This window comes from Prunus dulcis, chromosome 6 (genome assembly GCF_902201215.1).
Source record: "Prunus dulcis chromosome 6, ALMONDv2, whole genome shotgun sequence".
NCBI lineage: Eukaryota > Viridiplantae > Streptophyta > Magnoliopsida > Rosales > Rosaceae > Prunus > Prunus dulcis.
This window is the reverse complement of record NC_047655.1, coordinates 2506181-2518372: the sequence shown is the minus strand read 5'-3', so window position 1 is coordinate 2518372 and position 12192 is coordinate 2506181. Positions and strand designations below refer to the sequence as shown.

At 39.0% G+C, this 12192-nt stretch overlaps 1 pseudogene; it reads left to right on the top strand.

Annotated features, from left to right (window-relative positions):
* Window positions 1-798: 798 nt before the first annotated feature.
* On the top strand, window positions 799-3488 carry LOC117629553 (annotated as a pseudogene).
* Window positions 3489-12192: the final 8704 nt, after the last annotated feature.

Below are 12192 nucleotides of genomic sequence, written 5' to 3'. Positions count from 1 at the left end.
CTTCTACATTTGAGCCAATTTTCAACAACAACAAATGAATTAATCATGCACTCTCTAAATCGCTTGAACCAAATTCATATTGCGAGTATGTGGACAATTAAGAAAAAAAAATCCACAACTTTTTAGCTAACAAAAATCCATGATGAAAAGTTAGTTGATTATGATTGATACCTGGGAGGATGATAGCATTCTGGCGTTTCTCTGCCCAAGAAAACCTGTCGAGAGAGGAAGTATGATTAGCAAAAGGAAATATGTTACTAGACATGATATAGCTGAAGCATAAGGAAAGGCAAGGCAACAAACCAAAGCAACTTTTACAGGGCACCGGCACTAGCTGGACCAACTGCCTTGAACAGAGACATTGCAGTCATGGCAAGGCCATTAGCAGCACCTCTTTGTTGTTGTCCTGTTGTTTAATCATGGTCAATCAAGACAAATTCTTCAGTTGAAGAATGACTTTTTTGTTTTGTTTTTAACAATGCAATATTTTAAACTACTCTAATGTATGGGAAGGAAGATCGGACTCAGGTTAAGGGAGAGGCGCAATAACCTTATCATGTATTAAACAAGTAAAGGGGAAAAACAAAAACTAGGTAATTATAAAGGTGCCATTACCACAGCATTGTTTTGGAGAGCGAACAGGCCAGTTACAATCGCAATCTAATTACAAATAAATACTTTAAATATGTTAGAAATGGACAAAAAGATAAGATATTGGAAGACATTATTCTTTAGATATATATAAATAAATAAGGAAGAAGTCATACATGCACTTACAGATAAGACATTCTTAAGCATATGGATGCAATATTTATCAATAGGGAGAGGATGAACCCGGACAACTTTGCTATAAATGGAAAACTTGACAGCACAGGTATTGATAAAACCTACATATACGAAAAAAATAATGTCAAGAAATATACAAGAGGGCTCGAGCGCTAAGTGATGTGCATGACAAAGAAAAATGAAGAGAAAGCACAGGAGCTGAAAAGTTTACCCCTCCAATGCGAGCAATCATTATAGAGATACTGAAAATAAATTTTAAAACCGTATAGCCTTGGGGCTATACTCTTTTAAAAATAGAAAAAAAGTATAGCCGCGCGGCTCTACTCCTTGGGCGCTGGGCGGGCCTTTATATATTCATATATGGTATAACCGGCCGGCTATACGAGATTCTTTTTGAAATTTTTTAAGAAATATATTTTTTAAATAGTATAGCCGCACAGCTCTAATCGTTTGACACGAGGCACCTAGCTAGGCCCGGGCGCGTCCTTTACCAGATTTGCCACAAATTGTGATGTGCTATTATTATTCATTCCTATGTGGTATTATTATTCATTCCTATGTATGTATGCAATGTGTTGGCGGTATGCTTCATAGGTTTGCTTATTTGGGTTGTGTTTTACATTGGAATACTTGTTTTTTCAGGTCATTTGTGTGAAATGTGAAGGTAAATCCAAACATGCATACTGCCTATTTTCAGGTCGTGTGAATTCTGGATTTGGAACGATACATAGACAAGTAACTAACTCCCTTATGAATTTTAAAGGACCACTTTACATTTAGTATCATGATTCCAAGGGTTGTAGACTACTCAAGAATTTCAAAAATCTCAAGTTTTATGTTGAAATTGAATAAAGGACAAAAAAGGCTTGCTTATTTCTTTAGAGTTCAATCCTTCCCTTCTTTCCCCCAACTAAATCCCTAAAACCCTAAAGATTGCCCATATTACCATTTATTAGCTCTCCGAAGTTCAAACGCAGCCCCAAATCCATAACTTAGTTGCTTTCAGATTTCATGCAACCTATTTTCTTTGAATCCTACTGAAACTCTACTATGCCAAAAGTTAAAAATACAAGTTGACAAACCTTAAAGGCCACCATATATGCAGTTGTAGGCTGATTATTTAAGCTGTCCTACATCAAAATATTCTTTTTACTTGTTATTTCTGGATCAAACTTGTACTTGTTCAACAGCAGTGATAAGATTGTTAATAAATCAAGATTGGCTGCTTGTTTTAATTTAGTGTGATTCAAGTAACCCCTTAAAGGGGTTTGTCGTTTGTTAATGAACTAATTCTTATACAGTTACTACTGAGCATCATTCAATTTCTCTACCTCAATGTTTGTAGGATTTCATGGAAGATTATGAGATAACTGTGCCTTTTCAATCCCTTCAAGCTCTAGGATGCCATGCTGATGGAGTTTGCCCCAAGAAAAAAGCTGGTGATATCTGCACAACTGCTGTCCATGATTTTGAAGGTGATCAAACCTACAGTGAGAAGCCAGGCCACAATTTCACTTTAACAGCTGATTTTGATACTATTGATGTCTCAAGTTACGATGCTCTTGTAATCCCTGGAGGTCGAGCTCCAGAATATGATGAGAAAGTTATTGAAATAGTGAAGCAAATCGTGGAAGCTGGGAAACCAGTTGCATCCATCTGCCTGATAACAGAAAGGGCAGAGAAGGAGAATTTCAGAGATATCAGAGAAAGAGAAATAGAGAAGACTAGAGGATTTCTGAGTTTTGATTTCAATCAACTAACTTTTACAAAGCATAGCCCACTCTTATGTAAACAGATCACAGAGGGGCTTAACTGACTAACCAGTGACCACACAGCTTAGCTGTCTAACTAATACACGTGCTAGGTACCAGACTTTAACAAACTTACTGACTTGCTAATCACAGTTAACACTGCCATGGGCAGCAGATTTTAGCAGCTGCTGGTGTTCTGCAGGTAAGGTTATCAACATAATCATTTACGAGCAGAGCAGTTCCCCACTTAATACTTTTCTTTTTCCGCCAGACTACACATTTGTTTCCTGAAACTTGATGCAAAGTCCTTAACCTTTAAGTTTATCAATCAAGTCTAATTATAAATTTTACTAATTCAATTACGTGCTTTTGACAACCACAATAATGATTTTGTTACGAATTTTACTGATTTTCCGTCTGTTACCACCAAGACTAGGCTAAGATAGGGAATCACCTAGCAAGGTTAGGGTATAAGCTACGCAGTTTCTGTGTCTTATAATGTGTTAGGTGGAGTGTGGTGAATCGTCAGATTTGTAAGTGGGACATTACTTATCTTCTATGTACATAAAGTGGCATCAGAGTGAAGATTCTATTGGAAAGTCCAAAAGCAACCACCTTGAAGTTCTGCACTGTTTGTTTCTGATTCTTCTGATTGATGGTGAATTTACTTATTTGCACATTATGAAGTTTTTAGCATGCCCTTGTTGTTATCCACTGCCTACATTTATAGGGAAAGAAATGCACTGCATACCCAGCAGTGAAGCTTAATGCGGTTTGTCGGGAGCAACATGGCTGGAACCTGATCCAATAGATCGTTGCTTCACTGATGGAAATTTGGTTACTGGAGCAGCATGGCCAGGCCACCCGGAGTTCATTTCGCAACTGATGGCATTGCTTGATATTCAAGTACCATTCTTGTTGTTGTTTACTTGGTCAGCCGCTTGCATGTGATATACTTAATTCATGAAAGATTAAGACAAGGATGATATGCTGCCTTTTGTATCAATGAGGGACCAAGTAATAATCTGTTTTTGATCCGTATATGCCATGTTCCATGCAAGTAAGTTCTGTCTTGCTTGCGAATCCCAATCCTGATGTCAGATTGTATGCTATTCCTAACATAGGGAATGAATATCGTGACTATTGGGATAACATATTCATATGCCTATTACTTGTGCTTTTATATTGAGATTTTAATTTATCAGCAGAGGCGATGAGTATTGTGACTATTGGGATAATATATTCTTACCTGTGCTTTATATTGAAATTTGATTTATCACTCACCGAAGTGTCCTTTTCGTTTGTTGCTGCATCTAGAGTGTATTTTTCACATGATATTAGACTTTCATTTCTGTGAATTAACAATTTATTTAATAAATAAATAAATAAATAAACAGCAGTGAAGGGAAAAATAGAAGCAAGAGGGCCTATTCATCACAAGAACACATGTTATAGTTCAAGAACACATCCATTTTCTCTGCTTGGTTTTGTGTTTCAAGTGAATTTGTTTATGAAGTCTGAGCACAAACAGAGGAGGTCAAGGAGAGGACATTGGAGATGTATGTCTTCACCTTCACTCCCTCAGTAGTAGATAAAAAGAATATTTCTTTAGAAGATATTCCTAGTTGAAACCATCTATTTTCTACTTGTATATGTATAATATTGTACCACATGAGAAGAAATAATAATTGTATTTGCATATCTATGACAACATTCATATGTGTCATTAATTTTTCGAATAGGACTATCTGTTAACCGATCTAATAAGAATTTCTATCGTTATGTGACCATTTCCAAATAATGCAAAGGATTCCAAAATTATAAAACACTGCTCAAATGCCCAAGAATCATATCCATACTGAATTTGGTTTTATCTCAGCAGCAGGGCCAAGATGATATCCTTACAGACAGAACAACAAATTTTTAAAAAAGACAATCAACAGCACCTCTAGCAGGCAAGTTACTTTGCAATAACGAACTCCTTTCATGTCTGCACCTATTTCTAAATTCTAACTCGGAAAATTTGTCACTGTTCCATTGAGCATCATATAGTTCTAGTTTCATGAACACTCTCCAGTACACAAACTGGTTCACATTATCATTTTGATAATGAGATATGGCAACAGGAAAGACGTCGTATAACAAAATCAGTTCAAATCACATAACCCAAATTTGGTCCACAACTAGCAACTCAAGTTCAAGCCAAAACTCTAAAGACCCCAAAATTTTGAACAAAAAGTGCAAACAAGAAGAGAAAATTGTAACCCCAAGACTAATTTTCATTTTCTCCCTACCATTTCTTAACAAGATCCAGTAGTAATTTTACAGAAAGAAATCACCTGAAGAACAAAGAACATACAGGGTCGAGAGCATTGGGCTCAAAGCCATAATCAGCTGCCAAAGAGTAAAAGTACAGACTTTGACACTGTTCAAATCTGAACTTGAGGGTCGAGGTCTTTTAAGAGTCATTATATATTGTTATTTTTGCCCCTGTCTATATATTGAGAGGAAAACAAATCTGAACTTGTCTTAACCACTTGAGCTACAAGCCTTTTGAATATATATTGTTTCTCACATTACTTATTTCCCCAAATCACAATTTGGCACATTTGTAAAAATAATTTTATCAACACAAAGAAAAATATTTGCACACCTATCAAACTGAATTTGGCAGGAAAATAGGAGGCAAATTCCAACCATAAAAGCTTGAAATACTTAGCCAAATAATTGGTAAGCAGAACAACGGCCATGTTGCATTACTTTCCAAAATGCCTATAGACCATTTACTATTCAAAACCAGATATTAAGAAACTGGAAAGGAAAATGCATGGGCTGTATATCTCAGCAGCATACAAGCAAATTATGTTAATGAATCACAAAACTGCAACTCAATCAGCTTAATCAGCTAGTTTTCCTCCGGCATTCATGGGTAAAGAGAAATCTCATATACCTGTAATGCATCATGTATGCTGCTGCCACTGGTTTGACTCAAAAGGAAGCGGAGCGGGTGAGCCTTGGCTTGGCTATCTTCTTGTCCTCTTCAAGAGGGATTAGTGAAAGATTGGCTGGGTTCTCGATCATCAGTTTAGCTACCAGATATCCTGAGATGCTCCAGGTCTTGTACTTCCTCGCTTGCTTCCTGACATATCTCCCTGCCTTGCCGTCATAGTATTCTGGCCACCCTTCTTTTGAGAGCCGTTGCTCCACCTGTTCAATTGCTCTCTTAGCAGTCTGAGGCCTCCCCGTCCTGATACATGCTGTAGTAAGCAACCACAGCAGTGCTACAAGACAGATGCAACAACATTAACCAATTGTTTTAGAACAAACACATAAGTCAGAATTCTGTGAACAAGCATCAAAATATCATGAATAGCACAACCATTTGGCACGCTTTCCCAAATTACATTCAGAAATGTATCCCACAACATTGATATACCCGAAGATTTCGATTGGAAAAGTGGTTACAATCAGCAAATAAAGATGTTTAAAATAAAAGATACTATGTCAGGTAAGTAGTGCTTGTAGCCTAGTTTACTAAATAAAAACAATAACTAGCCTACTCACATAAAGTGGGTACTAATGTTCATGAAATGTAATGAAAGGTCTCAGTCAAATAGAAGTAGCACTAGGCTTCAAGTAGAATAAAAGAACTGCAAATTGTAATATCAAGCAAATAGACACAGGGGACATTATCCGAAAGATTTACAAATCAACGGAAACTAACCAAACCAGCCCTGAGCCACCGTTATTTAAGCAAAAACCTTTATACTTTAATGTTGAAAATGACTACGAGAGGTGCTAAAATAAATAAACATAGCACGTAACAGAGACAAATCAAAACAAGACATGAACAAAAAGAACAGAAAAGATAAAGAGCTAATGCAAATAGCACATTGTGATAACACCATCTCCATGAGACTTACTTGGCCAAGAGCCACCATTGTGATAACTCCATGAAACTTCTCTGGGTTATCTGTTGCTGTTCGGAAATCTTCTTTACAAGTTAAATCCTTGAACACACTCACTCATATTGTTAATATTACGGAATAAATGGCCTAGGCGGGCTAGGCTGGGGCTAGGAGGTCTAGGCGGTTGCTGGGCGGGCACTAAGCAGTCTAGGCAGTTGCTAGGCGGTCTAGGCGGGTGCTAGGCGGGTAGGCGGTTGCTAGACGGTCTAGGCGGTTGCTAGGCAGGCACTAAGCGGTCTAGGCGGTTGCTAGGTGGTCTAGGAGGGAGCTAGGCGGGCGCTAGACGGGCTAGGCAGTCTAGGCGGTTACTAGGCGGTCACTAGGCGGCCGCTACGATCATCAATGGTGAAAAAGTTAAAACGCGGTGTATTGGTAGGGAAAATAGGAGGCCTTTGTAGCACGCCACCGCCAATTTGGAGACTTGACGAGTGTTACTATCAGCAAGACAACAACAACAAACCCTGCTCTGAATTTCTCCCACAACTCCTCAGAATTTCATCCAGTTTTGGGATCAGACAATAATTATTTGGAATTTTACGAGGATGATGATAATGACGAAGAAGATGGTGGTGGCTGGGAGCGTGGTACAGTTTAAAATATTCTATTTATAAAGCATAGCCGGCTGGCTATACGTTTAGAATATTCTGTTTATATTCGGCTATACTCTTCAACACATTCCATTTATAGAGTCCAGCCGCGCGGCTATACTGTTAGATATTCTACTTATAGAGTATTGCCGCTGGGCTATACTATTCTATTTATATAGTATAGCCGCGCGGCTATACTTTTAACATATTCTATTTATATAGTATAGCCGCGTGGCTATACTTTTAACATATTCTATTCCTTTGTGCATCTGAGAGTTTAGTCCAACCAAATTCTCTCTCTCCCTCTCTTTCTCTCTCTCAAATACCAAGAAAATGGCGAAAGGCGAACGCTGGGTGTTGTTGGTACTGGGGGACTACGTGGAAGACTACGAGGCGATGGTTCCATTTTAAGCACTGCAAGAATATGGAGTGTCCGTTGATGCCATCTGTCCTGGCAAGAAAGCTGGTGATATCTGTCGCACAACCATTCATCAACTTTCTCCTGCTCACCAGGTCACCCACCTCTGCTTCTTTTGCCTTTTCCTTTTTCTGTTTTTAATGAAAATCGTTTTATTTAGCCTCATTACATCAGTTGAGCACTGTCAATTGGTCTTTTCCATGCTCTGTAATTAAGTACTGTCCTATGTTGTTGATGGAAATATGATTACTGGGGCTACATATGAAGGCCATCCTGAGTTATTTAGGCTTTTTGTGAAGGCGCTAGGAGGTAACATAACTGGTTCAGATAGGAGGATCCTGTTTCTCCGTGGGGTAAGTTTTATTTTCCTTCGTAGTGCAATGAGAAACATGAAATTGCGATGCCGATCAATATTGAGTATATATAGTATCGAGATTTGCCCTTTTACAGATACTTCTGAAAGATAGTGAAAATAACCCGAATAGGCTTTACCAGATTTGCCACAATTCTGTCAGATTTCATAAGAACCTATTTTCTTGAAACCAGTTGTTTGTTTTCCCTTTAAATAGGGGTGGCAATTTCGGATACGACCCGATACACGACTCGAAACCCGCACGAGAAATTAGCGGGTTCAACCCGCACGATAAAAAAACAGGTCAATTTCGGGTCAACTCGTTCTGACCCGTTTAATAAACGGGTGGGTTTCGGGTCAACCCGCTAACCCGCTATAATACCTATCTAACCCGTTTATTAAACGGGTCGTGTCAACCCGTGTACAACCCGCTAACCCACTAAAAAATAAAGACAAATGGAGATTTCAAAACACACACAAGGGGTTTCGAACTCCTACCATCTTCATTTTTCTCAAACACCTTATCCACCATGCTACAAACAATTTTGTGATTTTATAGTATACCTTTTGATATTTATAATGTTTCTTTTTCTTTTGTGTTTTCCTTTCTTTTCGGTCTCTCTTCTCCTCTCCTCTTTTTTTTTTTTTCCCTTTTTTTTCGTTCTTTCTTCTTTCTCCCTTTTTTTCTTCTTCTCTCTTTTCCTTTCCTCTTCTCTCCTTTTTTTTTTCTTCTTTCTTTTCTTTCTCTTTAGTTTTCTCTCATCTTTCTTTTCTCTTTCTTTCTTTCCTTCAATCTTCTCTCTCTCTCTCTCTCTCTCTCTCTCTCTCTCTCTCTCTCTCTCTCTCTATTTTTCTTTCTTTCTTTCTTTCTTTTCCTTCTCTCTTCTCTCATCTCTCTATCTTTTTTTTTCTTTCTTTTCCTTATATTTTCTCTACTCTCTCTGTTTTTTTTAATTTAAATTTTTTCGGTTGTGGGTTTTGTAACATGCATGTTATTATTTATGAACCCGTTACACGACTCGAAACCCGCACGATAAAAGACGACCCGAACCCGACACGACGCGTTTATTAAATGGGTTGGGTTCGGGTTGAGCATTCTTGACACGTTTATTATTCCGACACGACACGAACCCGACACGACACGACCCATTGCCAGCCCTACCTTTAAAACCAAATCCTTTGAAGCATGCCTATACTTCTCTACCTACAATTCCAAAAGTTATACAACTTGACAAGCCTTAAAGCCCATCAGGTTTTGTGAGCTGGTTATTTTTTTTTTTTTTTTTTTTTTTTTTTTTTGAGGTCCTTTCCTATTGAAAGGGGCAATAGTATATTAAACTCACACACACAACACGGATGCTAGGACTCGAACCCAGGACCTTGCCTGAGGGAGTAAATACTCCAAACCACTACACTAGTGGGTCCTTTGCGTGAGCTGGTTATTTAACAGTGATAAGATGGTCCATAAATCAAGATTGGCTACCTGACAAACCTTAAAGCTCACCAAATTCAAAATACTATTTTACTTGTCAATATCAATAGTGATAAGATGGTCCATAAATCAAGTTTGGCTACGTGTTATAATTCACTAGTAAATCTAGGAAACCCCTTGACAAGAGTATATATAAATAGCATCGCCGTGTGGTTATATTATTTAAAATTAAAATTTAATCTGGGAAATTTCGCCGGCATAGACCTTTGTCGAAGAACATTCGTCGAGACAGGTTTCTCTTTCTTTAAAAAAAAAAAAATAACAATATAACATTAGTTTCTTTACTTTTGTTTTTTTAGCCTACTTCTTTAAATTAATATATGTAATTAAGTAATATGTTAGCCTTTTTTGACAGGACCCAACCCAATTTCCACTTTGAAATTCGAGCCAAGTCCTGTGCGTGTCCGACACCTGGCGAATGTCGGGCACAATTGTCCTTTTTACCCTTCTACTTCAATTCTTCTTTAGAATTGCCTTAGACTTCTACCGAAAATTCGGCAGAGTCTCCCCTGTATTTTTGACTTATCCCAAAATTTTCACCTGTCGAACAATCTCAAAAACCCTACCAACAACCAGACTAAGTCAACAAACAGATTCCAACCTCAGTTCCTTATGTTCAACATGATATCAGAGCATTTTCTAGGGTTTTCAAGGTTGCAAGGATTTTTTGCAAAACTTTACCTTGGCGCGGAAACTATAATTGGCCCGGTGGTGGATCCCGCGTACTTCTACGGCCTGGGGGCGAAAAACAAGTTGAAAATGTGAGTGGACCAAAAATAATGTTCTTCAAAAATAATTCTCATAAACATAATATCCCCCATTGTAAAAAGAAATTTAAGTAAATAAAACTGAATACTTACTTTCTACATCACGCATAGTCAATTCAAGGCATTCTATATCAGTCATATTCAAGCTCGAAAGTTTCATACAAAAACCACTGAATTCAAAGCTTTCATAAAAGTACTGAAATCAAATGCGTATAAAAACTCTGTACTCAGACCTTTCATAACTGAATAAATATAAAGGGATCTATGTCCGAAAAATAAGAAAAACTGATTTATTATAGCTGAAAATCAACATTTAATAAAGAAACTCAGAATCCTTTGAAAATACCACCGGTATGTACCCCTGTCATTTCCGTCAATTCCCTGGCAGGGCTCGGGCGTCACACAGACTTACCCGAGCCGCAAACTGGAGAAATCAGGGGACTATGATCAGCCTGTCCCGCCGGCAGATTCCTCGATGACACCAAGTCAACTCGAGTCGCTCTGGTAGGATGCAGGGGACCGTAGTCAGCCTGATCCGCAATCCTGGCAGGTCTCGGGGACATAAAGTCAGCCGAGCCGCAATCCTGGCAGGTCTCGGGACACCAAGTCTGCCGAGCCGCAAATCCTGGCACTCACGGTCCGAGCGTCCCCGAAACTCGTGAGGCAAAGTCAAGTGCACTGACTGAACTATAATCAGACTGGATGTCCGTAGACATCGGTCCGACTCTGGGTAATCACCATAAAGAAAAACGGGTACGAGGTGGTTTTAAAATAATGTCCTTTTAAAAAGAAATATCTGAATAATAACTGTAAAACTCAAGTCGTGCTGCGGTCTTAACTGATTCAAAACTCAAACTCTGTTTCTGTAACTGGTAAATAAGCAGCACCGACTTATAGAATTATTACTGTACTGATCATATTCAAGATTGTATTAAAACTTACTCAAAGACTGAATGAAGAAACTTACTCAAATAAACTCATTTATAAAACTCATTTATATAAAATCATTTATAAAATCTATTTTTATATAAAAGCACATCAATTCATATAAAAGCACATCAATTCATTCATGAAATCTGATTTATGAAAGAAGGTCCACTCACAGATGGTCCAAGCTACTTCGATCCCTCAGAGGTCTCCTTTACACTTCTGCCGAGCTCCTGGTGCCTGATTACCCCGAAAGATTAAATTAATAAACTGCTGAATAAAACGAAATTTAACTAAACACCCTGCCCCCGGCTCCTAGAAATACAAACACTTAATCAAGTTATTCCTATGCCCGCCTCAGCTTTTTAAACAGTTAGGCCGGCCTCAAGAGAGAACCTCGATAAGCCATGAGCTGCTCGATAGGCCGATCCGGGACCCCGTGGGTCCACGGTCTCCGATGGCCAAGCTGAGCTTCCCGAAAAGTTTCTCATAGGGCGGGAACCAAGTTCTGCGAAATTGGTCCGAATCGGACGGTCGGATTGGCTAAAATCGCGTTATCGCTTAAAACCCTAACCCTAGCCCCAGGGTTCGCGATTCCGGAGTATCCGGGACTCCGATTCGCAATCCGTCAAATCCTACGCGATCCTGAAGTCACGTAGACCGACCTATCCAAAATTCAGCGCAATCCAACGATCACACGACACTGCACCCACGGATCGCGCGATATGAAAAATCCGTTTCGGGGCTCAAACGGACTCCGAATTGAGATCCGCGAAATCCCACGTACTCGTGACGACACGAGGACCTCAAAACTGGCCAGAACCATGCCACCACCCTGACCCACGCGCTGCCACACGCGCGGGGCAGATCGGGTGTCCAAAGCGATTCGGGTGTGCCGAAAAAATCGTGGAACCGAGACTCCAAACTCCTACCCTAGGTAAAACTCCCCATTTGGAGTCACTTTTGTTCTTGGACTACCCCCAAAAAGTGACTGGAAATGGTAGTTTCGAAGGGCCGAAGTTTCGGCCAAACTTCAAGTCGAAAATTTAACCCCTTAACGCTAAAATCGATCGAAGCTCATATACCCATCATCTAGAACACGAAAAATAGCTGAGAAACCATACCTTACTCGATCGATTTGGTT